Here is a 23,898-nt window from a genome sequence, read left to right as displayed (position 1 = left end):
AACGATAGCGTCTTTTCCTTTTTTGAGGGTGATAGGCTGCAAAAAAGCGTAAACATTTTTTGGGGTAACCCATTTCCCCCCTAAATTTCCTAACATATGGCACATAAACTATACACTTGGCTCATGTGTAGGACAATATAACAACTTTATTTTATTTTATTACGGTTTCCTGGGCTTGTGTAGTGTAATGTATTTGCTGCAGCATATACAGTACTGTACGTCCATTGAACTTTAACTTCCCGCCGTATTCAAATTAGGCAATGCTAGCGCAACTTCGCTTGGCACAGTAACGCTAGTGCAACTTCGCCAGCATTTCATGCCCTGTATGCAACTTTGGATTTCAGTTAATTAGCTTTGTCCTGGCAAATCTACGCCTGGCGAAGTGTTGCGCTGTGAATGAAGCCGTCGATGGCGAATTTTAAGAGGGTAGTGAATTTGCCCCATAATATCAAAGTCTATTGTGATACTAAGCTCTACAGTTAGTATAGATATTGGTATATATAATTTATGTGAAAGTATGGAGGGGTGTGTGTATGGATATTGGGTTTTCATTTGGAAGGGTTGAACTTGATGGACTTTGTCTTTTTTCAACCCGATTTAGCTATGTAACTATCTGCGATTTAACTATGTAACTATCTGCTGCCAAACCATCTTTAGAATTTCAAGTCATCAATGGAGATCCTAGAAGTCTGATGACTAAAAAATAATAAACAAGAATGTGATTTTTATCCTATAGAATTCCCCCTGAAGCTACTGCAGCACAAACATGGGCCTTCTGTGATTATACAGAGGTAATACAAGCAGCACATTGGGATGGAGAACTATTGGGATAACATGGTTAAAGTTCTACCCAAGCATAGTAAAGGACATCAAGTAAAATTCTTACATGTTAAAGTATTTTTAAAAGTAACCATTTAATCTACACTGAGTTATGACATGCCTCATATGCACATGTACCTCCAGGCTCTGTTCTCTCTCTCTCTCTGCAAACAACTCCATCTGGGTGGCACAAGCAAGAATAAAGGGATATCAAAGAGTGGAGGCACTGTAGATCTTTTTTTCTGAAATTAGAGTCAACTCATTCTAATCTGAAGTATCTTCACTGCTTCTTCTTCTATTCAACTCTTCTGATGGATACTCTTTCTTTAATATATTCACTTTGCCTGGACTTGTATCTGAGTCTTTCAGCAGAGATTCGGTCTCTATCAATACAGTAGTGATTGGGTCTATGAAATCCTGTAAATAGGATTATATTCAGACCAGGTGAATGAATTGGTTGAAGGACCAACTGTGATTATTTCTACAAATATTTCCATCAAATGACACTTCTGCTTCTATGTTTTAAAAGTGACATGAAGAGAACAAGCAAACTTTGTTTTCATCTTCATCAGTATCGTTCTTTTTATTTTCTTCCCACTTTCCTTTCCCCTATCCAGTGGTTCAGTACAGAAAGCAGTTAAGGCAGTAGCAGGAGCTATTTCTGGAGTATATTCTGTAAAAACAGAAGTTAAATTTCATTAGGGTTTTTATTAGTAACTAGAAACATTGTTGGTAGTGGTTCTAAAGCAGAAAAGTAAAAGATAAAAGTGGCTAATTTGTGAGAATTCTCTTATTGCTTAGTTTGTTTTCTTTGCCTTTCATAAATCCAAGCTGATGGTAAATTGAGCATTTTTGGGGATGTTGTTTTAATTAGCAACAAGTTCATGGCTGCAAATATCAGTGACAAACAAAGGATTCTGTTAGCAGAAACTTAATAAGTATTTTCTCTTACACTTGTACCAATTAGAACACACAGGAAAGGCGACATGAATCATTTTTGCAGCAGATATATTTGTACTGGAATACAGTAACATCCAGTTTGTTGAATACTTAATGGTGATACCATTAACAGTTTGGTTACTCGTAATACTGCAATAAATAACATTAGAACTCACCAATTCAGGTACACTTGTAGGGGAACATATTTTGGTTGCAAATAATCCATCTAGAAAGAGAAAAAAGGATGATTTTACAAAGAATGTATATAAAATACTCTCTTGACACTTCTATAGTGTCTGTAGCAATCTCATCGGGAAGCACATTGTTTTCTACTTACTCATAATTTGCTATTTCTTCTGACTCAACTTCCACATCTTTCTCTCTATGGGGCAAATTCACTAAGATTCGAAGTTGTGCCAGGCGCAACTTCGCCGCACTTCGCCGCACTTCGCCAGGCGTAGTTTCGCCAGCGCTCCGCAAATTCACTAAAATCCGAAGTTGCGCTCAGGGGTAGCGTAAGGTTGCGAAGTTGCGCTAGCGTTGATTCGCTATGTAAAGCGAAGTTACGCTAGCGAAGGCTAATTTGCATACGGCGCCAAATTCAAATTTCAATGGAGGAATACGTATCAGCACTACAAATGCCAAGAAAACCTTCAAACCTTCAAATCATCAAATAAAAATTTTATTTTGCCCTACACATGTGCCCAGTGTCTAGGTAAGTTGCCATGAGTCAGGAAATGTAGGGGAGAAGGAGGGGAGCCCCAAAAATTTTTTCGATCTTTTTCAGCCTATCACCCATCATGTAGAAAACACGCCAGCGTTTTTTGGGACTTAGAAAAAAATAGTTTTTTTGAAACAATCCCTATCTACTCTATTGCGCTTCGCCAGGTCTGAGGTGGCGAAGGAAGTCTACGTAAAAGGTAGCGTTCAGTACCCTGCGCAAGTTAGTGAATTTGCGTAGTTACGTCGCTAGCGAAAATTCGCCTGGCGTAAGGGTGCGAAGTAACATTAGCGAAACTACGCCAGCGTTCGTTAGTGAATTTGCGCAGTAACGAAAATGCCAAACGCTAGCGAATTAACGCTAGCGTTCGGCGCTTAGTGAATTTGCCCCTATGTGCATATTTGGTAACAGAACCGTAATATGGTATTATACAACATACATATTGTAATATAGGGATGACTGGGCATATCTGGAGCTGCAAGTGCAAAGGGAAGAATCAGCGGTGCAAAATACCTGAATTAATAAAAGGTAAGGATACCACACTAAATATATATATACAGATGAAGCCACTTGGATTTGTCGGTTAAATGCGTCATGACGAGATAAACTGAAGAAACTGTGTTATCTAAAGTCATCTAAGCTCATTTAATGCATTTAACCTTTTCATTAGCATACCAAACCACCATTGTTCTCAAATGGTAAATCCAACCAGAAAATTAGAAATAAAGGAAGTTCTCATAGTTCACCCCAGTCTAAGGGTGCAAACTGCCAACTGAAAAATGGAAATGTGGTGTCAGACTCCCAAAAATATACAGTATATGCAACTGCAAGAAAGATTGCTTTAAAATTAATTGCAATTAATGTATGTATTTTTTTTAAAATATAATGACAAAGAGTGAGGATCACTAAATTGGTTACTCAAGCTCTGCACTGTTTTATGGGCCCTGTAGAGATCAATGGATTGCCTGTCAATCATAGGGGCTTTTGAGAAGGATTGTTTGGCAAAGACATAAATCAGAATTCACCAAAAGTCCTGACACCAGGAATAAAAGAGAAATAACCACTAGAAAAATACAAATGAAAAGAAATCTACCCTAGTGTGACTGACAGTAGCCTTGTCGATCACAGGTTCATTGTGCAAATAAGTAAGAAATAAGTGTCAGTAAGAAATCTTCCCTTATACTGCTTGTATACTGCATCTTAGTAACAAAACAATATTAAAGATTTTCAGATAATTCAAATGTATTTGCTTTTATTAAAATAAATAATGTGCTCTATCCTATAAATTCATATAATTCATATTAGACCTGGCCATATTAATTCCATCTATGTGTAATTCATGTTGCAAAGAAAAAATTTCAGAGGCTTAACTTAATTTTACATTCAAATAGGTTAGGTTTGCGCATTATCATCAAATTCTTCTAAACAATGTTGGACTACTTATTGATTAACATTTACATTGTTATTTCCTAAAATTCGAATTTATCTCATCTATTTTTCAGATTTTATGCCCGAATCTCTCAATCTTTTCAGGTTATTGCCTGAAAACCAAACATTTGTTTCTGGATTATTGGAGGAAACCCTGCACAGATCAAATTGTAGAAGGGATATCTTCCATTAACTTCTACATGACCTTGGCAGATTTGAAATGGCAGATTTTCAGGTTTGGACTTTGGGGTATAATAAATTTAGAAAAGATTAGTTATTTTTTATCTAAAAATTCGAGTTTTTGTCAAAACAAACCTCAACCAGAAAAAAGTCAAGGTTTAATGAATAACCCCTTAATATCTAACTATTTCTTATACTGTATCATTTGGAAACAACATATGTGTTAAAATGGTACCTTCAAGTTAACTTCCACTTCAGAAAAAACATTTAGAGGATTAAAAAAGATAATTAGCAGTCTAGAACTTCCATGTCTCTACCCCAGCAGAACCCCAACCTCTTATTTGGTGGAACCGTTATTCCCAGTTTTTAAATTAACTTAAGCAATATTAAACACTGAGAAGCCATGTAGGAAAGAGTGGGAGTGCATAAATTCTCTCTGCCCCATTTCCCCAGAATGCTTTGCTTTATGCACAAACAGGATATAAGATGCCCTGCCTGTATTATCCAAATGCAGATGATAGCATTCCACATTACCTAATACAGTAGTACAGGAGAATGGTAGAATCAAACATGTCAGTACTCCCAGTTAGGAACCCCATACACAGTGTATAATGGTATGGGCGACAAGTGATGGATAAAAAAGAGGGCAGGAGTGTTCACACAACCCTCGGTGAATAGGCACATATCTTACCTGGTTATTGGTACTGCTTACAATATAGTCAATATAAGTCCCAACAACCTGTAAGCCGCTAGCACTGCAGCCTCTTGAATAAGGCCCTAGTATACAGTGAAATTCTTATTTTTAACAGATATTGCACCCATCTGGTAAAGCACAATTATGGTGGTACTAGCTAGATTGGTAGTATTCGCTGGTCTCGAGGAGTTTGGAGGTGGATTAATTAAAGTTGAGTCAACATACAGTTCATGACACATCGTGGCACCTGCATTTCATGACAGTGTTTCAAAACTGTATCACAGTTTCAAAATGTAGAACCTATGTTAGTAAATAAACTGAAGATATTGTACATGTGTATAGGCCATACACCTGTAGTAGATACAAAACAGAATATAACTGAGAAAAAGACAGGAGAGCAAGCCAGAGCAGCACATTCCAGGGGCCACAACCACATGGCACTGTGTCACTCTAGCTAGCCTGCTGATACTGCACAGGTATAAAGTTGTCCAGATGAGCCAGTTCCATTTGCTGTAATCGTGTCTGCTCCCCCCATAAGCAAAGACTGCAGCAGATGTTAGAGAGACATAAATGTTATTAGGAGAGAGAAACAAAGATCTAACTTTCACATTGTGTTTAGGAGCACTAGTTGTGTCTCAATTTTATCTAAGAGGTGCAAAGTCCAGGCAAAGCATATGTGTGGCACATAATTTATACATGCTTTCATCACGTCACCTACCATTCCTCACAGCCAGTACTACACCTGAGATTAATCCTGAGTGCTTTGAAGAATGTTTCCTTGTTCATTCTCTTTAATCAGTAAGGTATGGAAGCTCAGATGTAAGAAACTGAAAAATAATGTGTCTTTGGACAAACATTTTTTAGTGAGGTTGCTTCCCTTGGAGACTCGCCCTGGTAATTTGCAGCAGACTCCATTCCATAGCAAAGATTATCAACCAGTTAGCTTTGGCGTTAAGTCTAGGAATTCATCCTCTAACGCTAATGAATCTCATTTTGAAGCACACATTACTTTCCTAAGTATTTAACCTTTTTGGAGGAAGAGGACACACATTTTCAGTATTTACCTACCCCTAAACTTATGTTGTGGCTTCTATACTTAATCGTTTTAGGATGTTTTTGGGAAGACAGTTTACTTTCAAGTGGGATAAGCCAACCAAGTGACCTAGGCTACCCAGCCTGCCAACTCATTCCCTTTGTGTGCACACGCATAAGCAGTTATAAGGAGTGTGTAATGACAAGTTGGGGGTGCAGCCGCAGGAGCAAGAGATCCCGGACTAGGGATAGGCAGAAACTCTTCAAAGGGTACCTGTCCAGTGCCTCCTCATTGTTGCACTCTAGGCAGGTGCCTCTTCTGCCTACCACTAGTTCCAGTCCTGGGTGGCATCTTCATGCAGTTTGTTTTAGAGATTAATAGAGACCTATCTAAGTTTTCTGGTATAGGTTTCCCACCTCAGGACCTGCTGGTTACTTCACCCACATAATTAGTGCCAAGAAATACATGAAGGTGGCATACATGTCCTATGCTAAATGGATTTGATATTGTTTATTGAAAATTTTAAACAATTTGATTATCAGAGCTCAGGTTGACATGCGGATCGATGGTACAAATATTACAAACAATCACATGCCCCAGTCTACTGGCCAGAAGTCCTGATGAAGGACTGTAGATTCAAGACAAGAATCAAGCACGGAATTTTAAAACTCTTGAAGCTCAACAGGAGACTGACACCATGTATTGCAGTTTTCTACTTTCATAATGACGCATAAATCAAATATCACTGCTGCAATTCTCCTTAGAAGCAAAAAAAAAAGAAAAATCATTTTTATTTCAAGTTTCTTCTTGCCTGGCTTAACAAATTTACAGTTACATTCTTGCAGGTTGGCCTGATGCAGTATAAATGATGTAACTCAACGTTACAGCTGATACTTTAATCTGGCTAGATGGCACAGAGGTTATTTTACTTTCGGCGTTACTTGAAATAGTGATAGTGGATCTCTGCTTGACTGCTGCATAATATTAAGATTGAATACTACACATCGCTAGTCATGGAAACCTTAGTTGCTTTATACTAACAACTGATATAAATAAATGGCATTTCCAGCTTTTCGAAATTATAGCATTTTTCTTGTGGTTGTAGAAAGATATTTTTTGTTAAAAAAAATTGAATACAAAATTCAAAATTCAATAAATGGCTTGGTTGTAGCGATTCAGTGTGTATTCTAAAATCTGGTTGTTTCATTTACAGAATGCATCCTCTTTTCAAACGTACCCATTTCCCTTGCACAAGCAGGAAACTCATTATTATGGGTTTCTTCACCCCATAATGATGACAGTATTACGGGTCCTATTTATCAGGCTGTACAAACTGTTTTAATCAAATAAACAGACCAGTGTAAAAGGCACATATAAAAAAGTGAAAAGAGAAGTGAAAAAAGAAGTTCCCGAGTAAAAAATGGCAAAGTGCCAATGTATGGTGTATTCTACTGTATCGTTTTTACACAACCTTATAATTATGCCTTAATTATTGTTTTTATGGAAAGTAAATGCCTATTATTCTGGCAACAATATTTCTTTAATTCGTTTTCAGGCACCCAAACAAAAGCGGGAAAATCAGAACTTATAGCAAGAGATCTATTTTGCTTAAGAGGGTCATGGGTGCTTGGGTCAATCGGCATGTTGTTTTGTTGTTACATTAGCGCACTGGTGCGTGGCGTCAGCAAACCATGGTTTGGAGACAAATTTTAAATAAAAAGACACCAAAGACCAGAGTTCAATACCTGAATATAGGTTCTACTCCTGAGTGTTCCTGTGTGACATATAATTTCCAATAGACTGATTCCTGGCTTATGACCTTCTTGCTTTGACTCCAGACTATTATTGACAGATGCCTGCCCTGATCTTTTGCCTAGATATGACTACGAACTTTCTGAAACCCCTTGCATACCACAAATCAAACTATTTTGGCCTGTACAACTTCTAGGAGTTACTAAACAACATCAGATGGATTAATAGAGGAAGATGTAGTAAGGAGCTGTAGGGCAGCAATTAAAGACCTTTATGAGGAACTGGAGCCTTACCTACTACCACTATCACATTTTCATGATACCTTGGGCAGCTCCAGAATGCGCTGCGTTCTGTGTCATGGAATTATATTGTTTCCCAGGGAAAGGAATGACTAGAATACTGTATAAAGAGGCTTCTACTCTGCCAGTGGTATCCCGATTGTCTTAAGTGCTATAAATTGCACTAATTGTGTGTGACTATATCAAATGCCCTTAAATATCGCACAAAATAACGCATGCTATAAATAAATAAAAAAATATCACTTCTTAAGTTAGACAAGTAAACTTTTAGTGAATCGATCATTAATTCTAAAAATATGAGAATTGATAAAATTTGTACGCCATGCTATAAATAACACTCACTTTATCAACCTTTATTGAGTCTGCCCCATAGACTCCAATGGGTGCAAAAGATTGTTGCTTGTCAAAAAAATGATGTCGCCCATAAACATTTCGGCAAATTTTTGCCATTTCATGAATTTTTGGTGAAGTGATGGGTCAGATTCGCCCATCACTACTGGTCTGCCCTCAGTGGAGGGCAGAGGGCACAGAGTGTGACAAAGGGCGCAAAAAAGTGAAATACTACTGTTTAACTGGTCACAGCTATTATACAGTATATATTTGTTCTGTGTTGCATATATTATATGTATACTATACTTTATTTGCATAATATTTTATTGTATTAAAAATATTATATATTATAAAAACGTTTGTATTGATTAAGCCTTCACAGGTTTTAATCATTTTTATTTAAAAACAGCTAAAAAATTAAGTACTTTTTACTCTTTTCACTGTGGTCTTTGTAACCCTAATTTGCATATACTTTATTCAACCTAGTTTGTCAGAGTACTGACAGCGATGTTCTTTTGCACAAATGACTGGAGCTAATGCGGAACTTGGTACTTCTCAGAGCCCTCGTTTCCTGCTGGGTAGTCGTACAGGTGTACACTCCGATTCAATAGCCCCCTTAGAATTTGCTGTGTGAAGAAACCTATTAAAATGCCTTTGAAAGGGAAAAGAAGAAAGGGAATCTGAAGAGAAAAAAAGAGGAGCCAGAGCTGCTTGTTTTTCTAAGTCCTGCAGGAACTGGCAGAGTTTGCGCCTGGTATCTCACTGTGCACATGGGCTGACTTTATTGTGGAACACTCGGCAGGATATAAGTGGACATCAACATAATGCCATCCTGACAAATACATCCTCCCTTGAATTTCAAAAGCCGCTTTTAGGAAACAGAACAAAACATTAGCTGTCATTTTTCTTTAATACTTTCTATCACCCCCTTTTCCTCCTTTCCCTGCAACCCCTCCTTTTCTTCTTTTCTTCTCTCTACTGGTTACATAAGAGAGTTGGAAGAGCTTACACAAAGAATAATGATTAATTACCAGTGTGGATTCATTATTTTGTACCCCTGCTGCCTCGCACTTACTGGCCGTAGGAGGTGTTAGGCACTATTCCGTTGGGATGATTCTCAGCCTAAGCTTCTTGTGCAGTGAGCACTGTTGGAAAAGCTGTAATTGGCCATTGTCCAAGGCTTTGCCATTCAGCATAGAGACAAAATGGCAATGCCATTCAAGAAATCATGGCAATCTAACTTGGCAGCCACACAAGAAACCCCCCTTCTATGTTTGTTTATTTCCTCCCAACTGGTGTTCATTAATTGGTGCCTTTACGGTTTATATAGCAGCCTGCAGCAACCAAGCTTGTGTTCTCTTTTTCTTCTTATTTCAGTAATCCCTCCAATGAAAGTAAAATATTTTTGTTTTCTTCCGAGCAAGCTCGTCTTCATTTTTCCTTAAGGATTCGCTCCCTGAAGGGGCTAGAGATATGCATTCTTGGTATTATTTTCTCCATCAGTGAAGCACATTGGTGTCTTTTATGGACAGGAGAAACATTTGTATTTGAAATGTTTAATATAGTGATCAAATCAGCTGGTGCTCATCAATAAAAGCTGTGACAGTGATAGAGATACCTCCGTGATTGTTTTTGTTTTGATACATGAGAGATAGTAGTATATATACTGTAAAAATGTTATATAAAAAAAGTGTATGTGTATTTTGCTAAAACACATTGTGCTACAGTATTTATCTATCAGTCCTTATGGCAATGTAAATATGTAATAATTGAATTGAAGACCTATATCACCTTTGGAAAGTAATTTACTGAAGGAACAAGCTTTACTAATACAACCTTTGCACACGGCACATCATTCATGTCTTTCAGAGACAGGGGCCAAAAGTGAGTTGTGATAAGGAAAGCACATAGGCCCTTCTTCTGTTTTGTCTTGGGTGACTGGGGTGTCTTAACTTGCAAAAAAGTTAAAACTGTTTTGAAGATATACAAGATCTTTAGGTGTTAGGTCCAGATTAAGGTTCAGCACTGCATACATTTTCTATTGTCTTGTTCTATGTATATAAGGACACAATGCCAACAGGAAAATGACACAATATCAAGACAACAAACAGATTAAGAGTTATTCATCACTGGGACATTAAAATTATGATGTTGAGTACTGAAGTTCTTTTCATGAGTTACCCATTATCTGCAGATAAGATTTAACAAATCCTTTCAAATAGTGATGGGCGAATCGGTGCCGTTTCGCTTTACTGAAAAATTCACGAAACGCATTGAAGTCAATGGGCGTTAAAATTGTTTTGAGCGACAATTTTTAGAAGCACGGCTATTTGGTCCAAATGTATTAAAGTCAATGGGCGTCCGCAGCGGATTTTTCACCAGCGAATGGAAGCCGCAGTTTCATGAATGAATTTGCTTGCAGCGAAAAGTGAATTCGTGCCTGGCACATGTATTCCCCCATCACCGCTACCTCCTAAGGACTCTTCAATGCAGATCATGTTTGTGCAAGCAACACTGCACTGTGGAATATGCCGCACCACTCCTGCATCAGCCAAACTTTCCTGTAGGTACTTGAAAGTTCTATGAGGGGGGTTACCTTTACCTTTCTAGGCAGAAACAAGCAGTCCTTTACAGTTTTCCTACTTGTTCCACAGTTCCCCTTAACTGCCATTCTTTTGCACATCAGTGTAAAGCCAGATATATTCAGTTGAAAAACAAAGATGAAAGTATTTAGACAGTATAGTTAGTACATGTATCCCCTTTCATGAAACTTGTTAGACTCGTGCTATTTGAAACTTAGATGGATAGTTATTTTCCACCACATTTTTCACCAAAAAAAGACTGCAATTATTCTGAGCAACTGTCGATGTGAACCATTGTAACTAAGTAAATAGGATGCACACAGCAAGTGATTTTAAATAGTATAACTACGTCTAGGCACATTATTGTATTTGATACCTAGAGATAATGCCATTACAATTTTCAGGCTTCCACAACACACTGCGGTAAACCGATTAGGTGCTTGGCTCATGTCATCTTGCAAGCAAGCATTATAAAGCATTATCAGATAAAAAAAGGTTTATATGGAACGTATATATTGTCGCACACAAAGAGTCATTTGAAAGAGAATTTCAAGCAGTGATTTGTATTTTTAAAAATATTATTAATGCCAGAAGTGGGAAAAGAGACATTTTTGTGAACATGATGCATTTTGGCAATGATGAAAAACTAAAAACAATTAATAACGTGAAGAAATTCCTAAGAACTGTCTTACTTCATGAATTAACTAAAGCATTTTAGAAAGGTACCTTTTGCACACTTGTTACTTCAGTGTGTATTGCACATTTATGTGCAACGTGTTTCAACATTAGTGCTGTATTTGTACACTATAAGTAGTATGAGAAATTTTTTGTGGCACCAATATTTACGTGAATTTTTAAATGTTGTATTGCCAAGGCTTCATAAATCAACACCCACATATTATTATTATTATTATTATTATATGTGTGAGCCTTTGGACGTACAGTATATTGATTCCTCTCACCTTGGCATGTTGGAAGTGGCACCATTCGTCCAAATACCCCTTAGTGTTAGAAAATGAACCCTTAAGCTACAGGATCTAAGCACAGCGCTTTAACTTGGGTACTAAATTTGTCATGGTGGCAGACAATTGGGTCCCTTTTCAGTCCAATTAAACTAATATACAGTAGAACCCCCATTTTACATTTTTTCAGGGGACCAGGAAAAAATTATGTAAAATCCGGAGAAATGTAAGATTAGGGAAATGTGTTAAAGTAACTTTTTCTTCAAGTACTGAAAGTATAAGCACAGGAGTCCGTTTTACTTTGAGATACAATATTTACTGTGTTAATAACAAGGGTTAAACATTACCATGTTAACGTTACACTATGGGGGGCATGTGCAAGGCCTCTCTGTCAGTCACATACACAAGCTAAAGCAATAAGTGATTGGTGCAGGACTGTATAAGGGGCAGACTAATTGGAATGGACCATTTACAGGTAGAACTATGACAAAATATACATCTGGTTAGTATTTTAGTTAGTATTTTAAACCTCTTTATTTCACAAATAACATTCATAGAGGAAAAATCTGTTTTTGGTACACAATTTTGATGTAAAATCTGGGAAAACATTACTTAAAATCAAAATGAAATGCATCCATTGAAATACATTATAAATTGAGGGTACTATAAATAAAAAATGTAAAATGCGGGAAAACTTAGGGGCATATTTATCATGGGTCGAATTTCAAATTGAAAAAACTTCGAAATTCGAATTAAAAAAGACCAACTGAAATTAAGTCAACTTTTTTTTTTTTTGGTCGAATAGGTCAGTTTTTGATAGAATAGGTCCGTATTCCGCCGAATTAGAATCGTACGAATTACATTAATATTGCATTCGATTAAAAGTTTTTCCCAAAAAGAACAATTTTTTCAAAGTCCACCAATTGACTCCAAATAGGTTCTAGGAGGTCCCCCATAGGCTAAAACAGCAATTCGGCAGGTTTTAGATGGCGAATGGTCGAATTAGAATTTTTAAAGAGACAGTACATGATAAATTTCAAAATTCGAATTTTTGAATTTTTTGCAAATTCAAATCAAATTTGGACTATTCCCCAGTCGAGGTACACAAAAATAACTCGAAATTCAATTTTTTTTTTAAAATTCACCTTGACTTTTGATAAATCTGCTCATTAAAATCAAGGGACTTAAAATTGAGGTTTCACTGTAATGTTCCAACCGTCAGGCCTAGGGCCTTCCTAAAGCTTTTGAACAGCTGCATTAGCTAAACAAATAATTTATTCTTTATCAAGAAACTCTTTAAATGTCATTTTTCATAGTGTCATATTGAACAATTCTTCATTTATGTTTTCAGTAGTCTTATGGCATGATGCTTCACATTACAGAAGGATACATTTGCAAGAAAATCCCTGGTTCCAAGCATTCCTCATAATTTCCAAGCATTCCTCATAATAGATCACCTGTAGTACTGCATAATTAAATAATTACTAGAGCTATGTGCTTCCATGACAATAGAAGGACTGTGATGACAAAAAATGTTAAGGAAATACTGTATACCCCAGTAGAGATACCCAAAATGAGTCGCCAGACATCTAGTGGATGGACAGATCTGTAGACTTCATCCTAGAAGGTGAGAGACAGTGTAGGCATGCTAGCTGAGCAGCTTGGGCTCCAACAAAGAGCTCCATGGGTTACAACCACAACCAGGTCACCTATTAGTACAGAGACCAATGTGATAGGGCCAGGGATAGTGAGATGCTTATAAACTGGTTTAGACCTCTTAGATTGTGCCAGGTAGGACAAACACACTTTTAGACCAGTAGGGTCCCTGAGAAAGGAGCCTAAGGATCTGGTGAGGCGGCACCCCTTAATGGTTAATGGTGAAATACAAGGAGAGTGAGCCCCAAGATAGTACTGTGTTCTTGTGGATGACTTAGCAGTCATCTTAGTAGCATATGAAGCTATGAATGAGCTCTATGTAAGACAATTAAGAAAAGAAGTAGGTGAGAAAGTTGCCAATTGTTCATTAAAATGTTCATATATTCATCTGCAAGGAAAAAAGGTGGTACTCCAATGTATTCACCATCCAAGTGTTCATTAGCTTTCCTCTAAAATGATGAAGTATTTGCACTACCTTGCATTATACCATTACATAAACCTGAAGGGATCAAAACAATATGGAACAGTGAGTTTGCGTGATACTGGATTCAGCTGGAAAGTACCATTAAGGCCAAGCAGATGGAGATGGCAATAGTTTTGTGGCCTAAGCTAGGGGATTCAGTGAATTCAGTCAATGCACCCTATGAAAAGTGTGGTTGTGATGACAAGTCCAGCATAGTAATGACCAACGCAGGTTTACATAAACGTGGAGAAACATAGAGAGAGTAGCAATAAAAGTGTTAGAGGAAGCATGAGGTAGAAGTTCCCCTAAAGTTGTAGGGTAATAGGAACCAATCTGGGCCAGTGTGTTGGGCAAGAGAGCAGTTTTGGAAAACTGTTGTGTCCACTTGTGTTGGGTGTCAATTGTAAACAGGAGGTTGTAGACTGGACCCTTTCTTTAAGTACCCAAGAAGTCTTATGCCAATGTGGAGCATATCATTTTATTGGTGGTATTGATACTGAGAGATGTTAAATTGCACATATTTAGGCAATGGAGGTACAAACACTACATCCCAGTCTGGATTTATTAGCAATGGGACGCTGTGTATAAAGGTTGACTTTACAGTGACACAAGTAGAAAAAGGCAATACATCTGTTTTTTAATAGATGCATATTTCTGAAGTCATTGTTTAAAGAATATCCTCATGCAAATGCGATATCTACACCTTTGTTATGCTGAATATATTAACAGAGATTGATTGTAAAAGTGGATATTTGTGGCTTTAAAGTTGTTTATATTTTTCTACCTCCCATTTTGTAAGTCAGATGCATGCGTGGATTGCTTGTAGTTAGAAATGCAATTTTGGTCTGACTTACAATACTGTATCATAAACTATCTTGCCAGTGAATGCTATAACAATAAGTCACTGTCTTTAATTTAGCTATCCTATTAAAGTGCTTTATTATACCAACCAAAGTTGATTAACTCAGTGGGTATTCCTGAGTTTATGAACCTGAAGTAGTACAACTTTCTTTTCTGGGAAAGAAAAAAAAACAGCAGAAAAGTAGTAACTTTCTTGTTAGTAAAGCAATACATTTGTCTTACACTGTGTCCGGCACAGAAGCTGATAAATGAACAAAGGCCCAGAGTGCACCGAGACGGATGTATTTATAATGATCGTAGTACCCAAGCCAGCAATATATAAAGTAGCCCGCTAGCTGACAGTGAAACTAGCTTTGAAATATATGTTCCTTTAATTCCAACAGTATAGTTTTAAATTAGTAAGTACATATATCATAATTCCCTAAATGAAACGTTGGTATTAATGAATGGGCTAAATTTTATTAATGTCTAAAGCTCACTTTATAGGTTGAACCCCTGCAGTTGGGTGTGTTGGTGGGTTCCTAATCCACTGAGCAGCTAGTAGAGTGAACTCAGAGCTGGGGAACATATCTGCTGGAAAATTACCCCAATGGAGGCAGGTTGATAAAACTCCTTTTTAGAGATATTAGAGTTACATTAAGAAACCTAGATATGTAAGAAATATCACTATATCTGGATCTGCTGCACCATCAGAGAGGACCTCCAATAACTCCAAACTACTACTACAAACAGGGGTTCATGCAGTATTTGGCATACAGCATACTATCACAACTGGACCCAAATAAATATACATGGATCAGAGGTATCACTTGCTATTAGTCTTTAGGAAAAATAGTTTTGTCATTTAAGATTTACTTGACTGTTTCATGGTGCAGCAGAGCCCTTTCTATTGAATGTATAATAAAGTAATATAGAAAAAAAAAACAATTTGATACAAATTGTATTTGATACAATAATTGATATTTTGGTTTAAATTGTATCAATGTCAGGGAACTGGGAGTTCCCTCTGGGGAGGTTGTCTGGATCTAGGAGGAAGCCCCTCAGGAGGGATCAGGAACGTGGTATCCAGGGATTAAGCAGAAGGGGTAGTCAAGTTCGGGCAACTGGTCAAAAGGCAGGCAGAATACCAACAGAGTCCAAAGTCCAGGCAGGTAGTCAACAACAAGAGATCAATCAAGAATATCCTCAGGGATAACAGGAATAGCAACAGGGAACCCAGGAATCTACTCAGGAACAAGATCCTATTTTCGGGCGCCATCTTGGCGCCTCAGGCGTCCTTTTAAAGGGGTTTTTTGGCGCCCTTGCGTCGGCGTCAGCACGTCTGCGACCGACGCGCTGCGCCTGCGTCCGTCGCGACGTTGTGACGTCTTCGCGCCTGCGCACTTGCGCGCAGGCGTCTCTGGGCCGGCCGGCGCCGCTACCCACGTGGCGGCCATGGGCGCCGCCATTTTGGGAGCGGCGTCGGAAGAGGTAGTTGCGCCGCCCGGAGCTCCTGGTCCTGCTCCGGGCGGCGATCGTGACAGTACCCCCCCCCTCACAGGGGGCCTCAGGACCACCGGGACAAGGCTTCTGGGGAAACTTGGCGTGAAAATCCCTCACCAGACGAGGAGCGTGAACATCACGGTGTCCTTCCCAGGAGCATTCTTCAGGGCCAAAGCCCCTCCACTGAATGAGGTACTGAAGGGACCCTCTGGAGATCCTGGAGTCTAGGATTTTCTCCACCTCGTACTCGAGTTGACCCTCCACAGAGATGGCAGGAGGAGGAGACTGACCGCCAGAGAACCGGTTGGTGATGGCGGGTTTCACCAGAGACACGTGGAACACGTTGGGGATTCTCATCTCTGGTGGAAGCTGGAGTCTGACAGCCACAGGGTTGATTATCTCCAAGATGGGAAATGGACCCACGAATTTTGGACCCAACTTGGGAGATGGTATCTTCAACCGGATATTCCTGGAAGAGAGCCAGACATTATCACCCACCTTGTAGGGAGGAGAGGATCTTCGACGACGATCCGCGAAAGTCTTATGAACAAGAGCGCTCTTCTCTAGGTTCAACTTGGTAGCAGCCCAAATAGCAGACATATGGGCTGCGGAATCGTCAGCAGCCGGGACGTCAGATAACACAAAGTCTTGGGGAAAAGCTTGAGGATGCTGACCATACACCGACATGAACGGAGACATTCCTGTAGAGGAATGACAAGCATTATTATGAGCGAATTCCGCCCATGGGAGGAGATCAGACCAGTCATCCTGGCAGAGGGATACGTGGTTCCTCAGGAACTGTTCCAGGGCTTGGTTGACACGTTGAGCTGCCCCATTCGTCTGCGGATGGTATGCAGAAGAAAACTGAAGAACAATTCCCAAGTCTTTGCATAGTGAACGCCAGAATTTGGCAGTAAACTGGGTGCCTCTATCGGAGACGATCTCCACCGGGAAACCATGCAGGCGGAAGATGTACTGGATAAATAGCTGGGACAACTCCACCGCAGAGGGCAACTTCTTCAAAGGGATGAAATGGGCCATTTTGGAGAATCGATCAATGACAACCCAGATCACAGTGTTCCCACAAGAGGGAGGAAGTTCGACAATGAAGTCCATGGACAGGTGGGTCCAGGGACGGGAAGGAACCGGCAAAGGCTGTAGTAACCCACTGGGGCGAGAGTGGCTTGACTTAGATGTGGCACAAACATTACAAGCAGCAACAAAGTCCTTCACATCTTTGCGGATATCAGGCCACCAAACCAGGCGTCGTAAGAGTTCAAGAGTCTTATCTGGGCCTGGGTGTCCGGCTTGCCTGGAGCAATGGGTCTGTTGCAGGATAGGCAGACGCAGCTCAAGAGGAACAAATGCCATTCCAATGGGTGTATCTGAAGGAGCAGAAGACTGACCAGCCAGGATTTGGTCAGCAAACTGTGGATACAGGGAGGCAATAATCTTGATTGGAGGGATGATTGGCTCTTGTCTCTCAGGAGAGCGGTCCACTGGAGTGAAGCTACGAGACAAGGCATCGGCCTTCTAATTCTTGGAGCCTGGGCGATAAGACAAGATAAAATTAAATCGAGAGAAGAAGAGAGCCCACCTTGCTTGTCTGGGATTTAGCCTCTTGAGGGACTGGATGAACTCGAGATTCTTATGATCGGTGTAAATCTGAACAGGAAACCCTCCAGGAGGTGACGCCACTCTTCAAGGGCAAGTTTAACAGCCAAGAGTTCTCGGTTCCCGACATCGTAGTTCTGCTCCGCGGACGAGAACTTCTTGGAGAAATAAGCACAGGGATGCAACTTCCCATCAGTGGGGTGTCTCTGAGACAGGATGGCTCCGGCTCCGACTTCAGAAGCATCAACTTCGATGCAGAAGGGTAGTTCGGGATTGGGGTGTCGGAGGACAGAAGCGGACGTGAAGGCCTCTTTCAAGGACTGAAAAGCTTCAATGGCAGATGGAGGCCACAAGCTGGGTTTACCCCCTTTCCGGATGAGGGCCAGGATAGGTGCAATGCGGGAAGAGAACCCCCGGATGAACTGCGATAGTAGTTAGCAAATCCGATAAATCTCTGGATTGCCTTGGTACTCAGCGGGAGAGGCCACTCCTGGATGGCAGACACTTTCACGGGATCCATCTCAAATCCCTCAGGAGAGATAATGTATCCTAGGAAGGGGATCTTGGACACCTCGAAGACGCACTTCTCCAACTTGGCGAAGAGAGAGTTCTTCCTCAGATGAGAGAGTACCTCCTTCACCTGGGAGCGATGGCTTTCTAGGTCTTTAGAAAAGATCAGGATGTCGTCCAGGTACACGACTACGAACCTTCCTAGGAGATCCCGGAACACATCGTTAACAAACTCCTGGAAGACGGCAGGGGCATTGCAGAGGCCGAAGGGCATAACGAGATATTCATAGTGCCCGTCACGAGTGTTGAAAGCCGTCTTCCATTCATCACCCTCACGGATGCGAATGAGGTTGTACGCCCCCCGGAGATCCAACTTAGAGAATATCTTCGCCCCTTCAGCTGGTCGAAGAGCTCTACGATCAAGGGCAGAGGGTACCTGTTCTTTACAGTGATTTTATTCAGGCCCCGGTAGTCTATGCATGGCCGAAGGCCTCCGTCCTTCTTCTCCACGAAGAAGAACCCAGCCCCTGCAGGAGAGGTGGAAGGGCGGATAAACCCCCGCTGGAGATTTTCTTGGATGTATTCCTTCATTGCGGTAGTCTCAGCAGGAGAGAGGGGGTAAGTGCGGCCTCTGGGGGGCATGGCTCCTGGCAGGAGTTCGACAGGACAGTCGTAGGAGCGATGTGGAGGAAGGAATTCCGCAGACTTCTTACAGAACACATCGGAGAATTCTTTATAACAGGAGGGAAGATACTTTAACTCGGTTGAGGAGATAGTTACCTTCTTGAGGGGTTTAGCAGGAAGGCAATGCTGTAGGCAGAATGGGCTCCAACGAGAAACCTGCCCTGTGGACCAGTCTATGGTGGGATTGTGCAGGCGTAGCCAGGGGAGACCCAAAACAACTGGAACAGCGGGACAAGGAATAATAAGAAACGAAAGTCTCTCTTTATGCAGGGTCCCAACCTGCACAAGTAGTTCACCAGTGGTCATCGTGATTACAGACTCCAGGGGTTTATCATCTATGGCGACGATCCTCATGGGAGAAGGCAAAGGAAATAAGGGAATTCCCATGTACTTAGCAAAGAGAGCGTCCATGAAGTTACCCCCGGCTCCGGAATCGATGAAAGCATTCCCGAAGATGGTCTTTTCAGTCAGACGAATCTGGAAGGGAAGGAGAAACCTGTGTGAGTTTCCTTGGGTCTTCCCCTGAGACCTATCTCGAGACTTTTGAGTAGTGCCCCCTACATGAGTTACCATAGACATACCTCGGGGTACAAAACTCTTAGCCTTTGCAGGACAGGCATTGGCGAAGTGGGAATGTCCGCCACAATACAGACACAGGCCTGACATCCGTCTGCGGAGTCTCTCTTGTTCAGTGAGGCGAGTTCTTCCCACTTGCATGGGTTCCTCCTGGAGAGAAATGGATGCTTGAGCAGGTGGGGTGACAGGAGCCTGCAGGAAAGGCCTTTTGAAGCGGGGTGCCAACATGGGTTGAAACCTCCTGACACGATCTCTCAGGGTTTGATGCTCTCTCCGAAGAGTGTCCACCTTGACAGCCAAGGCGATGAGGTCTTCAACTTGCGTGGGTAATTCACGGGAGACCAGGTCATCTTTGATGCGGAGGGAGAGACCATTATAAAATGCAGTATGGTATGCGTCGTTGTTCCAACGAGTCTCAGCAGCAAGTGTACGGAATTCGATAGCATACTCCGCTACACTGCGACTCCCTTGGCGGATTTGGAACAGACGGGAAGCAGCGGATGTCACCCGGCCGGGAGCATCGAAGACGACCCGGAATTCTTTGAGAAATGCTTCTGCGTCATCCATCAGTGGGGACTGCTTCTCCCAGTGTGGAGATGCCCACTCGAGAGCTTTCCCTGCCAGACGAGTAATCACGAACCCCACCTTGGCACGTTCAGAGTCAAATTCAGTGGGGTGTAGGGCAAATCGAATCTGGCACTGATTCACGAATCCTCGACAGGCTTGAGGATCGCCATCGTAGAGAGGCGGAGCAGGAGTATGTGCACCAGAAGAGGAGGACTGGGTAGCCTTGGCAGCAGCCGCTTGCGGAGGAGGTGCCGGCAGGGGGGTCGCTGGTGTCAACAAGGAGAGCTTTTCCAGGATCGCCTCCAGTGTGTGTCCCACGTAATTCTGCCGGGCTTCATACGCCTCCATGCGGGAATGCAGGCCCCGAAAGGCCCTGCCGAAATCAGGCTGAGCTTCCTCAGTGGGATCCATGGCCCGAAAATAATGTCAGGGAACTGGGAGTTCCCTCTGGGGAGGTTGTCTGGATCTAGGAGGAAGCCCCTCAGGAGGGATCAGGAACGTGGTATCCAGGGATTAAGCAGAAGGGGTAGTCAAGTTCGGGCAACTGGTCAAAAGGCAGGCAGAATACCAACAGAGTCCAAAGTCCAGGCAGGTAGTCAACAACAAGAGATCAATCAAGAATATCCTCAGGGATAACAGGAATGGCAACAGGGAACTCAGGAATCTACTCAGGAACAAGATCCTATTTTCGGGCGCCATCTTGGCGCCTCAGGCGTCCTTTTAAAGGGGTTTTTTGGCGCCCTTGCGTCGGCGTCAGCACGTCTGCGACCGACGCGCTGCGCCTGCGTCCGTCGCGACGTTGTGACGTCTTCGCGCCTGCGCACTTGCGCGCAGGCGTCTCTGCGCCGGCGCCGCTACCCACGTGGCGGCCATGGGCGCCGCCATTTTGGGAGCGGCGTCGGAAGAGGTAGTTGCGCCGCCCGGAGCTCCTGGTCCTGCTCCGGGCGGCGATCGTGACAATCATTAATGAAAACTGTAGTTTAGGGTCTGCAAGTAGAAATAAGTAACTCACCACACTTGGGAAGTGGCTCAAGTGTGCCACCCTGAGCCCTCAGCACGGGGAGCGGACAAGCCGAACAAAAACTTTATGGAGCAGGAACTCAATGAAGGCAATCTTCAACAGGCAGATACATATCAAAGTGAAGTTTATTGGGTCCACAGCCTTACGCGTTTCGTGATAAACACAATCATAGGCTGATGAAACACTTAATCATAGCCAATCACGAAACGCATAAGGCTGTGGACACAATAAACTTCACTTTGATATTTATCTGCCTGGTGGAAGATTGCCTTCATTGAGTGCCTGCTCCATAAAGTAAATTGTATCATTGTTCTTGTTTATGGGACTGTGCATTTCATAGATTAAGTTTATAAAAGAGAACTATACACCAAACTATCCAACCAGATTTCAAGCCATTAGCAGATTTGTACAGCAAACATTTTGAATTTGAAACAAAACAAGAGAAACTACCTATTCTGTTCAGTTTCGCTGGTTGGTTGGCTGGCTGGACAGAATTTCAGAAGTAACATCTCTTGATGCTGAAAGTTTCTTCTTCTGCATCAGAAGATGCCTCCTGCATTAGTAACTAGAGATTCTAGAATTCTGTCAAGCTAATTGTCACGTTTGGCACCCTAAATCTAAAACCAGGGCTAAGATCCCCGGTCTTGGCTTTTGCTTCTGCCTAAAACAGCAGCCTTTCACTTCGGGAGGAGCCCACCACTAATTGGATGCCGCCAGGTCTTAATAAAAGAGGAACAAAGCAAAAGGTTCTGGACAAGCAAAGGGGCGCAATCATTTTAACAAGGATACTGGATGGAAGAAAACACAGCTCGGAAGACAGGCCAGACAGACAAGCAGAGTACAAGAATAGTCAGACAGGTCGGGTCGGTGCAGGCAGAGTTCAAGGAATGATCAGACAGGCCAGGTTCATGATTGGAGAGTGTAGAATAGTCAGGCAGGCAAGGGTCAGCTTGGAGAAGTCAAAGTAGTCAACAACAGGCAGGCAAGGGACAAACCAGGATAATCAGAAAGGATTCACTAGAAATATACATCCAGGAACCAACTAAGTTGAACCTAACAATGGGCAATGTCTACTAGCCGAATCCCCTTTTTATACTTTTGAATTACGCGCCATTGCGATATGACATCATCGTGCCATCACATAAACCCGGAAGCACGCGGTTGAACACCATAGGAGAACTGGTGCCAAAGGAACAGAGAGGAACCATGTGGCAGGCATTCCCCCCTGCGCTGCGGCGAGCATCCCCACCGGCCACTAGACCACCAGGGTATGGGATCCTTACACTAGCCAACCAGACAGACAGACAGAACAGCAGGGGGATCCTGTTCAAATTCAGAATATCATAAGAGAAGACAAATTGTACAGGCATTTCTTGTACAAGGCACAGTTCATGGATCCATCTTTGTTTTTACAGAAGAAAAACTAAATTTCGGGTTTGTCTCCATGTACTGAAGTCTAAGACTATGAAGAATAGGTGCACTCCATACAGATATGTATTGCACGTAGTCAGGGTCAAACTGGGGAACCAGAAGCCTACTGGGGCAACTGCTTCAGGGGACTCACAAACCCTCGGACCCACCACCCCAACAACAAAGACACGTTAGGCACCTCAGACCACCCCGCCCAAGCTGACAAAATGATAGGGCGACTAAACAAGGGTGTTCCTGCCACCCCACTAGACCACCAGGTATCGTAAAATGTTTTGGGAAGCTGTCGAGAACCTAAATTTTTGAGGCAATCACAAATTATCAAACAGAAAGTCTGGTTTGCCTGTCTTAAAAGCTGATGGTATAGTGCTGAGACTTTGTAGCTTTAGGTCTCCTTTAAGATAACCAGTGTACCCAAGTTTGGAAGAATAGGGACAATCTGCGAGTTTCACATTAGTCCACAAAAACAGCATTAAATGAGGGTGATTTTGTTCTCTTTTAGATGCCTAACTCAAAAGAGGCCCACAAAATAGTTCAGAAAGAGAAAGTAGCCCTGAAAACTATATACAGCATTTGTACTTCTGACAGCCGTAACCTCTACAAAAGAGTTTACATGCATCACACAACTGTTCCCTATTTAACTTGGCATTTTTCTAGGTTCATTTTTCTTTTGCATTGTCAGAAAAAAACTACTACAATAAATGAACTCACTCTCTGAAACTGCAAAAGTAAAGGTAAATTTGATTGCTTCTTATGGTACATTGGTTGTCTGTCCAATATGAGGCTACGGAAATTGGCTTAATGGTGCCTGCATAGCATTACAGTACAATAGGATTTGATTCTGAACGTTGACCTTTTCCATTGTGAGGTCGACTTTGAAGCCGACGTTTGATTTTTTTTTTTTGTGCACTTAAGAACTCACTCTTAAGAAGTATTAACAGTCTTTCCAGATACATTAATTGGGGGGTGAAAGTCAGCTCTTCAATCTAAAGCCTTGTAAATTGATAGAGTTTTCTGTAGGAGTGAACATCATATTTCTGACATAAATTTGACACTGCAACTGCTACCAACAGATCTAATGCCACTTCTGCTCTATCCCTTAACAAATGTGATTTCCAACCTCCAATTTGCGAGCAAAAATAGCTGGAATTTCATAGTTTTTTCACTCTTTTAATACAGCCAGCTGGGACTTAATATTTCCTACATTTCTTGTCTATGAAGTTAATAGAGATTTCAAATAGTACATTTTATTTACAATGCCAGCAAATCATTTACATAAAGAATCTGTTCATGGACA

At 41.5% G+C, this 23,898-nt stretch overlaps 1 long non-coding RNA gene across 1 annotated transcript in view; it reads right to left on the bottom strand.

Annotated features, from left to right (window-relative positions):
• Positions 1 to 579: 579 nt before the first annotated feature.
• Positions 580 to 23,898, bottom strand: part of LOC121401442 — a 102,881-nt gene continuing 79,562 nt past the window's right edge. Inside the window, exons 2-3 of the long non-coding RNA XR_005966249.1 lie at positions 1,935 to 1,984; positions 580 to 1,492 (exon numbers count right to left, since the gene is read on the bottom strand). This is a non-coding gene — a long non-coding RNA (uncharacterized LOC121401442). The remainder of the gene's footprint in view (positions 1,493 to 1,934; positions 1,985 to 23,898) is intronic.

Source organism: Xenopus laevis, chromosome 3L, assembly GCF_017654675.1.
Source record: "Xenopus laevis strain J_2021 chromosome 3L, Xenopus_laevis_v10.1, whole genome shotgun sequence".
In the NCBI taxonomy this organism is placed as follows: Eukaryota; Metazoa; Chordata; class Amphibia; order Anura; family Pipidae; genus Xenopus; species Xenopus laevis.
The sequence above is the reverse complement of the archived record's forward strand: the minus strand, read 5'-3'. Positions and strand labels throughout refer to the sequence as shown.